This window comes from Pezoporus flaviventris, unplaced genomic scaffold (assembly GCF_033815535.1).
Source record: "Pezoporus flaviventris isolate CSIRO_AGI_PZ_B2104156 unplaced genomic scaffold, CSIRO_AGI_Pfla_v1 ptg000029l, whole genome shotgun sequence".
Taxonomy (NCBI): domain Eukaryota; kingdom Metazoa; phylum Chordata; class Aves; order Psittaciformes; family Psittacidae; genus Pezoporus; species Pezoporus flaviventris.
In genome coordinates this window covers 6,959,076-6,973,426 of record NW_026892577.1, presented here as the reverse complement: position 1 = coordinate 6,973,426, position 14,351 = coordinate 6,959,076, and the positions used below count along the sequence as shown (strand labels likewise).

The 14,351-nt window shown below is 45.7% G+C and overlaps 1 long non-coding RNA gene across 1 annotated transcript in view; it reads left to right on the top strand.

The window, feature by feature from the left end:
• The first annotated feature begins 2,380 nt into the window (after positions 1 to 2,380).
• The window catches only part of LOC133272427 (uncharacterized), a 38,110-nt gene continuing 26,139 nt past the window's right edge, over positions 2,381 to 14,351 (top strand). Inside the window, exons 1-2 of the long non-coding RNA XR_009744413.1 lie at positions 2,381 to 2,640; positions 11,140 to 11,254. This is a non-coding gene — a long non-coding RNA (uncharacterized LOC133272427). The remainder of the gene's footprint in view (positions 2,641 to 11,139; positions 11,255 to 14,351) is intronic.

The window sequence follows — 14,351 nt, the reverse complement described above, 5'->3', positions numbered from 1 at the left end:
CACTTTATTTCTTAATGTTCCCTGTTCTTTCACCACTGGAAAAGTTCAAAGTCTGTTGAGATTGCTCCTTTATTACAGCCAGTGCCTTGGCAGCCAGCGCACTAGGAGCTGGCTCATCATCTCTGCTATGAACGTCGCTTTGCAGCTGGTTTCTAGGAACATCTCAGTGACTTGCTAAGTATCTGTAGCTGTGATTGCTGTGCCTTATCCCAAGCTATAGAAATGAAGAGAGAACAGGGTTAGTGGGGACCCCACCCCCTGTGTTAGCTGCTAGTATTCAGTCAGCACACAAATGCTCCAGGACCAGATCCTGACCCCTCTGTGAACAGAAGGAGTTGTAGTCTGAACACTGGGAAGTCCAGGTGAAATTCCAGCTGGGGGTCACACTACAGTAATGCTGCACAAGGACACAATGCACTCTCAAATGTCTTCAAGGCTGAGCAGAGGGAATGGTGAACAGGGTTGTGGGAGGCACCATAAAACATGGGTGGTCCCAGGAGGGTGGTTTGTTACAAGCAGAGGAGGAGACCTGCTGTCAGAAGATGTTGGGAGGTGTTGAATGGAGATGCTCTTGCTTGAGCTGGTCATTCAACATCCCTTCTTTCTTGGGGAACCTTCTTGGCCATTTGAGTTGTCTCCTTGGAGGGCTCATTTCCCAAAGAGGACCAACATCTCACACCTGGGTATATAAGGATGTGAGATAGGTTCCAGCACCCAAATCTGATAAAAATTCAGGAGGACAAACCATAAAAGGGAGCAGGAAGGCATCTCCCTTGCTTGAACATAGGTGTCTATATAAGGTAATAAAGGTATAAACTTGCTGGCTTAAACTGGCTTAAAACTACTTAAGCTGGCTCTAGTTTTGTCTGTTCATGTGATCCTTAACTCTGTTTTGGCTAAGTTAGGGGATGGCTGGCTTGGATCCATGCTGGCTTGGATTTAAGGTCCTGCTCTCCCTCTGGAGCTCTAAGAGTGTCCTGTAGCAGATTTTAAGGAACAGGAAGGAGGAAGGAGCCTTCCCTGGAGGCTGGGGGTTCCTCAGGCTCTCAGGGATTTCCTGGGACCAGTGGTGCCTTTTGCACTACTGGAGAAATCCCACTGACATGTGTTTCCCTCCAGCAGTGCTCTACAGTGGGAGGTCTGGATGCCTTTCAAACACATCCTCGAGTCAAACCCCAGCAACTGGGTCTGTGTGAGAGCAATGGAACGAAGGGGTTCTATCAGGAGGTGAGATGAGCTGATCCGAGCATCCCTGCTTTCCTTGCAGTGTTTTGCCTATATTGGTTTGGGCACAGTTTGGGGTATGGCGATTGCAGGAGCAGCCTTAAGGTCCTCCAGAGCTGCATGACCTGCTATAGGGTTAGCTCCCAGAGATGAGAAACCCTTGTTTTAAATCAGCTGCTATGTGGAAGGATTGATTGCTCCTTTGCCAATTGAAACAGTTGTGTTTTGCTGGACCATGACTTTATGGCTTTCTTCCTGTTTGTCAATTGCTGTCCACAGAATAGGGTGAGCTTCCAACCACTGGACATCTCTGATAAAATAATGCCTGCTGAAGGCTCCTTTGCCTTCATCTGCACACATGGAGTTGCTGCAAAGCATTCATCTGAAGACTGAAACCTTAAGGTGTTAACTGAAAACTCCCTTGAGTAAAAGAATAGAATAAATGTGTAGATAAGTATTTAAGACACCACATCCAACCTTCTGCCTCCCTGAATTGACTGAGCTTCTGTTTTAGAGTGAAATGCTGAGTTCTGGCCTTTTATTACCAGGATAACTTGTGCCCCCAGGAAAATTCGGACAAACTCTTCCTATTGCAGACTCAAACCTATGGGGTTAAACCCTGAGCTTGCAGGGTTAACCCTAGTTTGACCTGTGCAGCTTAGCTGCTGTGATGCTGATTTACACCCTGGCAGAGCTCCCTTTCTCCTAGCAATTATCCCTGCAATCATGATTCCTGGGTAATGGAGTGACAAAGCCTTTCAGTGTAAAGCTGAGTTTGTTCTTGGTGTCATGGTGCAGGTATTTGACATGAAATGGCTCCTTAGAACAAGGTCCTTCAGAATGAGCTTCCTGTTACTTTAGGCATGGCTGTGCCCGGTGCTTTGCAGCCTTTCCATGGCACAAACACAGCTCTCTGTGTTCATTAACTCTGCTGTGGCATCACCCAGGGCACATTTATAGAGAGGACTCCAAATACATTATTAAGGTATAATACATGACCCAAGTCAACCAAGTCAAAAGAGAGTGGAGTCTCCCCATGGTTAGGGTTTGACCTGTAACCAAAGCACAACCCAAGGGTTTAAACTTCAGAGATGTTGAAAGTAATCCCATATTCATTATTTTCAACACATCTCGTGGCTTTTAAGCCCCAAAGTTTTGTAGGGCTAGAGGTGTTAAAATAACCAGTTTAAAGGGACTAATCTGGTGTACTTACATTGAAATATTTACCATCACGGGGCCTTTGGCTTTACTGTCTCAGGATAATGAAGATATATCTCATACATTTTGAACAGCAGTATAATTACTTCCACCAACACCAGTCAGCGTTTGGGTGAGAGGGCTTTAAAACAGTGCAGCAGAGGAGAAGAAAAGCTAAATGCTGTTCTGCTAAATCAGGCACACAGCGAGGAAAACAAGGTAAGTAGTGTTGTATGTAGGGCAATCTTTCATCACTGTTGGCTCTGCTGGGGCTAATTGGAAAATGTTCTCTGGCTGTATGACTGCTATGAATGGGGTTTGGTCCAAATAGGGTTTTCTGTGGTAAAATAAGATGGTTGTAGCAGCAGATGCAATGGTGGCAGCTGTCTTTATAGCCAAGTGTTAGCTGGCTTAAATCCTTTGTGCTGGAAATGATCTGCTCCTACTGTAGCTGTTGCTCACTGTCCCCAGCAATGCCTGTTACTGGCTCAGCCATTTATGTGCCTGGGTTTTATTTCCTGTCACTCAAATAGCTTTTGCTCTCACCTTAGCATGGATTCCTATTGCTGAGGATGTAACAGTGTCTGGGAGTGGGATGAGGGCACCACTTGTGGGGCTACAAATAAAGTCCATGGAAAATGAAAGATGGTGAAACAGGATGTGGAAGTGGTTGGTATAAACTGCATGATTCTACTGTACAGCTGCAAAAGGGTTCGGCCTAAAAGGCTACAGGAGGCCAGCAACCCACCACAGCAATTCCAGCCCTGGGAAAATAAAGATAGGGCCCTCTTCCGTTATTAATTGCTATCTTAATTGAGTTGGTCTAAACTGGCCTGTTCAAGTTATGAGATGTTTGATGGAAGAGGTGATTTTTTTTTAGCTGTTGTTTATTCAGACCAAGATTTAATTAATATTAAATAGATTAAATATTTGATGAAATAGACTGAAATTAAATATTTAGCTCCCTTTTCTTCCTAGATAGCAGCCCCAGTGGATGTTTATGTGGGCAGTAAAGCTAGAACATCTTCTGAATGTCAGAGAGTGTTCAAAGACCAGAGCTGCATGGGAGCATCATGTGTGGATAGGAATTAAATTACTCTGGACCCTTGTCTTTGTCAGCCCATGTGGGAACGTGGTCCTCTTTCCTCTGGGCTTATTCAGCTTATTCATTGGGACTTCAGGTTTTGCTTCAGTGTGGGTTGTCCCTCCTGCTCTCCTGCCACGTTTATCTTCAACTGGGAAATAGGCTTAATGGGGAAGGGTTGTCTCCCATGCTTCCCATTTCTCAGGGCAGTGGGCAGGCAAACACAAGCTGGAAAGCAAACAGCATTGCTTTATGAAGTGGAGAAGGGCGAGGGGCTTGTCCTGTGCTCAGGAATTCCATGTTTGACCCACTCATTAAACACAGCATGCTGAGGATTTAGGACTTAAATCCATTGATGTTAGTTTCCATGCCAGTATCTTTCAGCCTGTGCCTCTGTCATGAAGCACTTGCTTTTGCAATGGAGAAAGAAGGTTAGTGCCTGACTCAGTGAGCCCTGTGGTTGAAGATCAGCTGCAGGGAAGCATCCATGCATGGATATGTGCAGAAATAGAGCATTTTTGTCAGCCACAGGAGCAGCCTTGAATTAGAGCCATTGGGAGGCAGCCCCGGTTTCCCTGAGGAAAAGTGGACAGCTTTGGACTGTGAGAGAAGAAGCAAGGAGAAAGGCAATCAGTGGCAATGTGTGAGACATGGCAATGCAGTCGCAGGTAGCAGAAGAAAATGTGATGTCTGTGTGTAGCAGATGTGCTTGGTCCAGTGCCTTTGCTGGACTTGTGCCCTGCTTGGGTGGTGGTGGCTTAACAGGGGAAGAAAACAGATAATAGAAATTAATGATGCTGGCATTTCCATCTTTGCCGGGCCTGAGGAAGAAAGCCACAGCAAAACCAAACTCTCAGCCCTCAGCTGTTTGCTTGCAGCATGGTTTGAATAGGCCAGAGATAGAATCATAGGGTTGTTTAGGCTGAGAAAGACTTTTAAGGTTGAACCAGCTGTTAGTCTAGCACTGCCAAGTCCACCACTAAGCCACATCTGCAAGTGCATCTGCAAGTGCCACATCTGCAAGTGCCACATCTGCATGTCTTCTAAAACCTCCAGATAAACCACAATATCTGGAATTTCATTATGAACCTCAAGTACTTGTCTTGTAAATAGGCACGGACCACTTTGAGCCCGCCCCATTACTTATCATTCTGTTCAGTTTGTGCTGGGAGGATTATTTATCATCTGTTCTTTTGCTGTGAAAATGATCTTTGCCTCTCTCTCTGTGATTCTCTACAACTCCCCTTTGGACAGGGCTTGACTTGTTTTGTAGGTGGTTTATCACCTTTGGAAGTATAAAGACCTTGCCCTCTGCCTTTGCCACCCCTTCCACCTGCCCAAGCCTCTTTATGTAGCTGTCAGAAATCAACTGCTTGACCTTGGAGGTTGATACTTAACTAGAAGTAGTCTTATTGCCAAAATCCACCTGCTAGTGAGTGGAGACTGAGAGAATGAGCCTTGATTTGGTCAAACCAAAGATGTGCTTGGAGCTGTGGGCCCTGCCTGCTTGTGTGCTGGCAGGGTTTGATCCAGTACCCTATAGAAGACAGAGGAATTAATGTTTTATTTATAAGCCAAATTCAGATACCTTATCAATATTACAGTGTCTTGCTTTATCTATAGGAGCCTGACATTGCTTTATATCCCAGAGTGACAAATCTCTCTTCCTTCAAGAGTAGATACATTTTTATTTGTTAGCATGAGGTTACTCAGTTGAATTATTTAGGATTATTTAGGATTTTTCATGCAAGTTAAACACACTGGATTCGCAGGCAATGGCCAGTTGTGAGTTCCCTGCAGTCTGCTCCTTCACACCTGTCTGGTGTGTCTGACCATGCTTGGTGCCAGGCTCAGAGTCATAGCGACTCCATGTGACTGACATTGGGCAGTATCAGCTCTGTAAAGTCATCACACATCAGACAGCAATGTCCCTGCTCTGAGATCTTGCATGCTATAGCAGTGATCAACACAGATGGGTGTTCAAAAGGTGAATGAAGAGTAAAAAGAGCAGGATGTGCGTGCCTTGTGAAGGTTGTGTGAGCTCTCAAGAGGGCTTTGAATGGCTGGAGCCAGTTCCCCAGCCGGAGTAAATTGGTGAAGCCCTGTTGAAGTCTCTGATCTTTAAGCCCAGCACAGCAAAGTGGACCACACTTTGCAGAAAGTGGGATAGCAAAGATTGAGGGCTGGTCTGTTGGGGCAAGAAACTGGATTAGATTATTTCCCAAATTCTTTCTCAGCTTGAGATTTTTGATCCCGTATGTGTGTGGAGGGAATTTTGGTGGCATGAGCCTCGTTTGGATGGTTGTGTCTCAAATGCAGATCCTCAAAACTGAATCTTAGAGCTGCCTCAGCCCCAAGGCCATGTGGGCAACCCTGGTCACATAGCCAGGGGGCTAGTGGTGGATGATGGTGGACACCAGAAGGAGCTGGGCTGGGGGTATGTTCCCTTCAGTGCCCAAGTTTTACTGCTTGTGTTTAGCCTCTGTGCTGGCGCTGGCAGTATTTTAGCCTGTGCTTGTTTGGGTTTGGGTATGCTAAACTTGTTTAAAAAGAATGTACAATACCCTAAGCAGGGGGCTTCTAAACAGAAGTATTGTCATAATTGAGCAATATGATCTGTACATTTAGACAAGACCTCCCATTAAGCATGAGGGTAAATCCAATGCTCCAGTTAGCAGCCCACTTTGGTCTAGCGGCATCTGAAACATTTCAAGAGCAGTAGCAGGGTAGTGGCCTGTCCCTCTCATCACCTGCAGCATCATCGTGTGGGGATGAAGCTGGTGCAAACCACTCAGAGTGGTAAGTGGCTTGCTAAAGGTCAAGTGAAAAAAAAGCAGTGGTAGATTAATAAAAGATGGTTTTAAATAATTCAGCATGGGCCAGTTGATGAAGCTTAACAGGGCCAGAAAGCTGATCTCATTCACCTTGGTGTAAGCAGTGCCTAGACAGAGGGGTAAATAGGTTTGTGTTGGAGACTTCTTGGGGGGTCTTGTGCTGTGTGGTCATGTTTGCTCACCCCCTTGCTAATCCCACTATGGTTCTCAGGGACTGGCTGGGGACAGGGGGTGGGTTTGGTGTGGTGTCTTTAGGGTCAGGAATGGTTTCCCTTTTGATTTCCTGCCCTTCCCTTTGGTTCCTGCCAGCAGAAACACAGCCCCACTGCTAGCAAAGGGCATCCCTGGTGTAGGGTGGTTTCATGGAGCCACACTGCCCATGACTGCCCAGAAAAGGCAGGCTGGTGGTGGGCAGGTGAGCCCTGACTTGAGGTTTACCTGGGCCCACAGTGATAATCCTTACTTAGTGCATCCCTAATGCGCACAGCATCACCGGGGGGCACCTGCAAACGTGTGGAAAGAGCCAGACCCCAGGGCCTTGCTCTGCTCTACTGTTCCCATGGCTGCTGGTTGACTGCAGCTCAGCACCAGCCTGGTGCACCCCATGGCCTTGCCTCTGGATGCTCACCTCTGTGCTATCAAATTGCTTCAAGCTTTATTGCCAGCAGGCAGCAGAGCCCCTGCAGACATCAGGGATGTCTTTTATCCTGCCAGGCTTTCAGCAGAGCTGAAAACAAGCAAGCAGAGAAAACCCTTCCCAAAACAGATTTATGAGGGCTCCCCACACTAATGTAGCTGGAGGAACGCAGGTCAGCACTCGGCAAAGCCAGTCAATGCTGGTGGCTCTCCTTTCCATTTGATGGATTGCACCAGGCTGTGGGTCTGTATTTTTAACTGTGAGGGATCAATAAGGGCACACTCCTCATGGTGGTCTTGGGATGCTGCTCCTCTTGATGCATGGACATCAACGGCACCATGCAAACACTGGATGAACCCACTGTCACCTATATATGGTCCTCAGATCTGTGCTTCCTCTACTGTGGAAGAGAATTAGGTTGTGGCTGAGCTGATTGTATTTTTGTCTTGTGACACAGAGAAAGGCACATGCAATAGGAGCCCAAAGAGATTCTGATTAATGCATTTCTAGAATCGGATTATTTAATATGAACAGCTTTAGAGATATGGCTAAAGTAGGAAAAGAAACTTGGAAAAGACCCCACTTGGGATAAAAGCAGAGAAAGCTATTTTTTGCAAATACCAGTATAGCTTCTTCTAAAAATATTATCTTGGATGTCTGTTAGAAAATGAGAACCAAATGTGATTCTGCATGGACTAATGGAGCCTGTCATTTCAGACCTCTCACTGCTGGTGGGAGATGTGCTTGCAGGCTCTTAGAAGCATGTCAGAAACCAGTCTGTGCAGAATCCAATGCCTCCAGCTTTGAAGGGAAAGGTGGATGCAAGAGAGCAGCAGTTACGTATGGGCTGCTGAATTGCAGGATCACACTTTGCTGTGTGGGCAACCACATCCAGTCATAGTTCTGGGAAGAGTTTTGAGAGTATGTAAGAGTTTCTAAGAATCAGGAGAATGGCATGCGGATTGCCACGGTTTCCTATAAGCAGTGGTATTTGCAGACTCACACACTGTTAACTTCTTTTAAGAACTTTATTATTTAAGAGGAAGCAGGAACAATTATCGAGGTATGGGGGAGAAGAAGTCCTTGCAAGACAGGCCACATCAGAGCTGTCATTCTGTTCTGTATTTAAGGCCCTTTTTTGCTGTGTCCTTTCCTCTCCTGAGAATCTCACAGAAGCAACAAGGCAGGTTTCTCTCCTTTTCACACACGTCCTTGCCTCAGCCTCCCAAACAGTTTGTTTCTTAAGCCAACAGCAGCTGGGAACACTGTGTTCAAAGCAAGTTCAGGTTTCAAACATCAATGCTGGTGCCAAAGCCCTGCGAATGATTAAAAACCTTCAGGGTACCCTTTGGTACTAGCTCAGCACACAAGTGGTTTTGGAGTGTTTTCCATCTAAACTTCTCACTAATTTAATATTAAGCTCTGCTCCAACTTTGCCCTTTCCAAGCAGTGATCCAGCAGTTCTCTGGCCTTCCTTCTAAAAGCTTACATGAGGATTTGTTTTTCCTTTGGAGCTGATGAATGTGAGTGTGTTTTATTTGAAATGCACTGATCAGAGCACTCCATGTCGTGCAGTGGTACAGGAACATGCAGCCTACAGAGTGCATCCTTCCTCAGCCCTGCCTGATGGTTTCACCTCATCTTTGCAATGTATGTCAGGGAAAGGCCTGGCTGTTACCTTTATAACAAGAGCCTGTGAGAACACAGTGATGAGAAGGCACTGAGGCCAGCAGAACCTTTATGTCAGGTAGCACTGGAGGCTCTCCTAAGTATGAAACAAAGTATGGATGCGAGGATAAACTCCACAAGTCGTTACAGTTGTAAAGTAAGTATGCTTTATTCAGCACTGAGACACATGGGGGATTGCTCCTCCAAATGCATGAGTACCCCAGCGTTGTTCTCCTCTATATTTATCCTCTAAACTATTACATATGCATTAGATTACACAACACACTTATACATATTCGTGACCTATCCCCTCTTCACATTATAATGAGGTAAAAGCTCCTTGCTTGTGTAGTGTCTCCTGGTGGTCGTGGGTGAGGGTCTCAAGATGAAGTAAATGAGTCTTCCTTGACCTTTTCACCTCTTGTCGTTGCCCATGTTCCCTGGTGATTTAGTCACTGTCCAAACCGCAAAGCTGATTTCAGCCAGTTTAGGGGTCCAGAGAACAGGAACCAAGTTACTGTTCTTTCCTCTCATCAATAGCCTTGGGCCTCCCACCCTGTTTCGGCAAGCACGATAAGTGTTGAGCGTGCATTTGTTATGTAAGCATGAGTAAGCAGTAACATTGTTAAGCAAGCAGCTTAACCTTAACCCCCCTGTACATCGGTTAACCCTTTGCATCAGTATGTCTCTTGAGGGAAAATTTTCTCTTGGATCTCCTTGATGGGATTCAATTCATCTGCCTCTGCCTGTGTTAAAACACAGATGATATCATGATGGGACCGAGAGGTCAAGATCACGTCAGGAGTCAGCAATGCATGATCTAATGGAGAAGGTCAGTAGGTGTCAGCTGCATTTCCCTAGGGGTTTCTAGGGACCTCAACTGTTATCACCTTTGTTAGCCCATTACACAAATCCTGTGGTATGAGGCCTAAGACCAAGAGAGCACCACGGTGGCACAAGGAGGGCAGGGCAGTCAAGTCTACCAATTCCCTTGGGTTAAAGGTAGAGCAACATCTTCACCTTGCAAGCTCAGAGCATCCGCTTTGCTGTTGCCTGGTAGGCTTGTCTCTAAGATGACTTCCCCAGGAACACATTCAACATTCATGGGACTTAAAGACTGTAAGCTGGAACACTGCATGTCCTGCAAGCTAGACGGCTTCAAGGGAAGTCCTCACCAGTCAAGAGATGAGCTATTTCAGTCAAAATCATTCCTGATCACTATCGTAGCGAGAAAGCAGCAATGATTCTTTGTTTTAAACTGGTCAAGTAGTTGATGGGAGCTCTGGGAGCTTTGCCCCCGACAAAAGCAACAAAACAACACCAGAAGGTGTTTTCCTGTGGCATGTTTTGGTTCTGTCACTGTGTGTAGTTTTTGTCGTCATTTTTTTTGCCCGACTGTGTTGCTCTGGGCATGATGGGGAAGGAAAACCTCTCCTTCTGTAAATACTCCTCAAGCCACCTGCTGTCACAGCAGATTGCTGTGAGTGTCTCTATTACCAGAGAACAAAACCATTGAAAGTCTGAGATTTCCGGCCATGTTACATATATGTGGCTGGCCTGATCCACCTAAGTACAGTATCTTCAGCAGGTTTTGGATGCAGCCCTTAGAGCATTGAACAGCTGTAATACAGAATGTGAACCTCCCATGCAAAGACTTATAAGGATTTGGATTTCAGGACTGTAGGAAGAGGAAAATTCTTCAGCAAAAACCCTTCTGCAAGGCCTTGCTTTTCTCTCTTAGGCACTGCCAGCAGGAGGAGAGACTTTTGCACTTGCCTGGGGAGAACTCAGGCATTATATACTAAATGCTTTGACTTGCACTGACATCTTAACCCTTTTGCCATGGTACGTGAAATGTGTCTTTCAGCATGCTCAGCTGCCTTAAGAGCCTTTGAAGGCTTTTTGTTTGAACTGAGGGTTTCCCTTCTTCTCAGTTCTTACTGTCTAGCCCTACTCTGCAAAGACCAGGACTAGAAACACTCTCCTGAGCTTCTCAGTGATTCTATCTATGTATGAAGCTGCTGGCTTTGTAGGCAAAATTTTGCCCATCTTTATGCCTGTTGCAGCTTATTGATGTGTGACATGACCATAATGCATCTGGAAACAGCCCAACACTAACTCCTTGCTTTCTGGCCTTGTCACCCAATCCTTCTGCCAGGTTGACTCCACTTCATATCTGCTTTCTTTTGGGTGCATTTTTTCATGATTTTATTTTTTGACAGTGCCCTCGGGGATTTTGGCAAAAGAAAAGGAAAATGGAAAAATCTTCCTGGCAGAATCTATTCTTCTGACACAGCAGCAGCTGCTGTGGAGGAGAGCCAGCAACAGGGATCCTCTTTGGAGGAGTTCACAGGCTGAGGATAAGAGCTTGTGCTTCTCTCCTTGCTTGGTAGCACAAGCTGCCTCCCTGCAGAGAGTGGTGATGGCCAAATCAAGCCTGAAATGTGACATTCACAGCTTTAAATTAGACATATGCAGTTTGACTTCGCCTCCAGAATGCAGACCAAGAGGTGATGAACTTCCAAGGTGTTCCAAAGGGTGGTCTAGGAACCTCCTCAGTACTGATACAGGATGGGATGGACTCAGCGTGTTTTAGACGCCTGTATTAAGGTAAGCTGGATCATCCTGAGCACTCACTTTCTCTTGGCTGATGGTGAAGGGAGCCTCCTAGCCAGCTCTGTGGGAATGCTTGCTCTGTAGAGCTGCAAAGCTGGGAGAGAGAAATCTGGTCAAGGAGAGAATAACATGCTTTCCCTCCTACCTTTTTTCCTGGTCGGCTCCATCCCAATTACTACAATAAGCTGACCATTTGCAGCTCTTCATAATTTATTGGGCCTTTACTGAATATTTTAATAAGCACAGCCACAACAGAAAAAGAGAAAAACTTGGCAGGCATTTCTAATGAGCCTGATGTTTGGGTATGTATGTGGAGTGGAGCTGCGGACAGGGACTGGAATAAGACCACAGAAGATGATGGTCATTGATCATGCACTTACCTGGATTTCATGAGCTGACACTGCAGATGCAGGATGCTCTCAAGAGTTTGATGATTTGCTCTGATAATCCAAACCCCATGTCTAAGTTTTAAGGAAAAGCCTTTTTCCGTCATCTTCCCATCTCTTTCCCTTCCCTGTTTCACACTGTTAATCACACTGGCAGGGTGCCTTCCAGGCTGAGACTATTCTGAGAGGAGGGTGAGGGGAGAGTGCTCAGAGGGAACAGCAGGCTGTGTATTTTCCTCCTCTAGCATGATTTGGCCATGATTAATGCAAGTGGAAAATAATCAGCACATTCAGACTAATTCTGTAGGATTATTAAAGGGACAGGAAGGGCAGAGGAGATATTTTGATGCTTTTATTCCATTTTTAGGATCGAGCTCAGGTGTGGTGTGAATATTGGCAGGTAACACCAGGCATCTTGTATTTAAGGCAGGGAGCAAAACTTCTCTTTTTTTTTTTCTGGAAAAGGCAGTGTTAGTCTGAGCTTTGGAGATCTTCTATTCCTTCCCTAAACAGGATCAAAGGAAGCTCATTCATCATTAGACCAACACAGTTGTTATTAAAGGGAAGAGGGATTGTAAATTGGGAATCTTTGGAAATGGGATTATGATGCCTTATTCTGAGCTAGTGATCACCTCTCAGCCCTTCACCTCTCCTTTCCATACGCTGTTCATACACTAATGCAAACAGGGACAGGAACAGCAAATTACTGCTGGCTCCTAAGGAAAATGCACCATGCAGGAGCTGGGTCAGGATCTATGGGCACTGAAGCAGCGTGGTGCCTCTCTTCTTTACACATATCGCCACAGTTATTCTGTATAAACTTAGGTCAGATGGAGCTACTTAGAGCGCATGCACATATTCAGCAAGAGCATCTTGCTGACCGTTCCTAGTGCTGGCAACCTCATCATTTACTGGCATGATCTCTCTTTTATCCCATTAGAAAGGAAAATGTTATCTTGTTTTATATGCTGGAGGTTTTGTAAATCTTTCTTCCCCTCATATTTAAAGCTAAATAATAAGACATCAGTTTGCTGGAGAGATTATAGTATGTCTCCAGGTTTTATAATGCACTAAACAAGACACAGAAGTGACTGATGTGAAAAATACTAGAAGAGCCTATTTTGTGATTCTAATCTCATTCCTTTCTGGCACAGAAAAACGTGTCATCTACTTCTTTTAATTGTGCTTTTCTACGGCTTCAAATTTGCATTTTTATTTATTTTCTGTTTTCTTGTAATTCTCATTTACCAACACAAAATTAGCAGTTCTTGTCCCTGCTGAGCTCACTGCTGCTGATATTTTTCCTTAATTTTCTAATTTGGCAAACAATGAAAAGTTTTTTTTTATTTTCCCCAGTAAGTTTCTACAGGTGTCCATGCCTGATCAGAGAAATTATTGCCCATAACTGCTTTATTTCAGAGTCTACTGATATCATTGGAGACAGAGACAGGAATTGTTGGATCTCTAAATTAAACTGTAAAGAGCAATTGGATGCTGTAGCAACCAAGAGTCAGGCATCTTGCCTAATCACAGCTGAGTACAAGACTGAAGATTCCTCCTGCTTTGCTGGAGAGCTGGTGCCTGTATGGGTGCCCTACTGCCTTCTGGGGCCATTGGAAGCAATGAGTGCATAAGACTGCATTGCACAGCAAGGCCTTGGGAGTGGGATATCGAGGGAATAACCCCCATTGCCTTCCTGCTTGCTGAGTGATTGTGATGCCTCTTGGGCGACTGTGAGCATGTAGCTAGGAATTGAAGGTAAACAGAATGGCACACTGAGAGATGGGTGCTCTGCCCCAGCAAGTGGGGAGCAGAGAGAGGAGATGGAGGGGTTTGGACAAGCTTGAATGTGCTGGTGCACACAGCCAGCGCTTGGGTGTGCAGCTCCATGGTGCTTACTTGAGTAGCAGCTCCTCCCTGCTGTCCTTTGGTTTGTTCCCTCATTGCAGGGAGCTAAGGAGAAGGCGGTAGCTGTGTTGTCTCCCTGCTTAGCAGAAGAAAATAGCTTAGGGCTTTCCTATTTAATTCCCATAGGCATGTTCCCATTTTTGAGGATGAGTTTCAGGGCTCAGCTCTGTAAAGACAATACCCTGCAAGTTGAGTGTGCTGCGCTGGGAAGCCTCTGCCCCTTGGTGAGGGTGGTCATTTGAAGATGAGCCAAAAGCACCCACAGTGGGTGAATGGGAGAAGGGGGCAGTGAGAGAGAGTGAGACACTTACACAAACCCCCATGCCCACAGGATGATGCTGTCTTCACTTGCAGTTGTGCAGCTCAGATGAGAGACCCTGTCAGCTGCAGCAGTGGGGACCTCAGTGCTGGACAAGGTTTACTGAGCGTCTCGTGTGGGCATCACAATCTCCATGCAGGATGGGAAGCACCTCGGGTCCTGCCTTAGTGACTGCAACGACAGAGGCAGGGTTTCCTTGTGTGCTGAAGGAAATGGAGATTGTTCCCAGCCACCCTAAAAACTCGGTGCTGGTGGCCTATGTCCTGCAGAAAGGTCAAAAGAAATTCAAGGCCACCGGCACCTTTGGAGAGGTACCAGGGCAGGAATTGTATTCCACTGATACGTTCTAAATTGAATATTTTTCCTCCTGTCAGGTCAGCTTCAGGAGTATACTGTAGGCATAGCAATTGAGATGGGGATTATAGCTAATCATTTTTAGCTTTAGGATGTAAGAACTGAACCTATGATGGCCAGACCT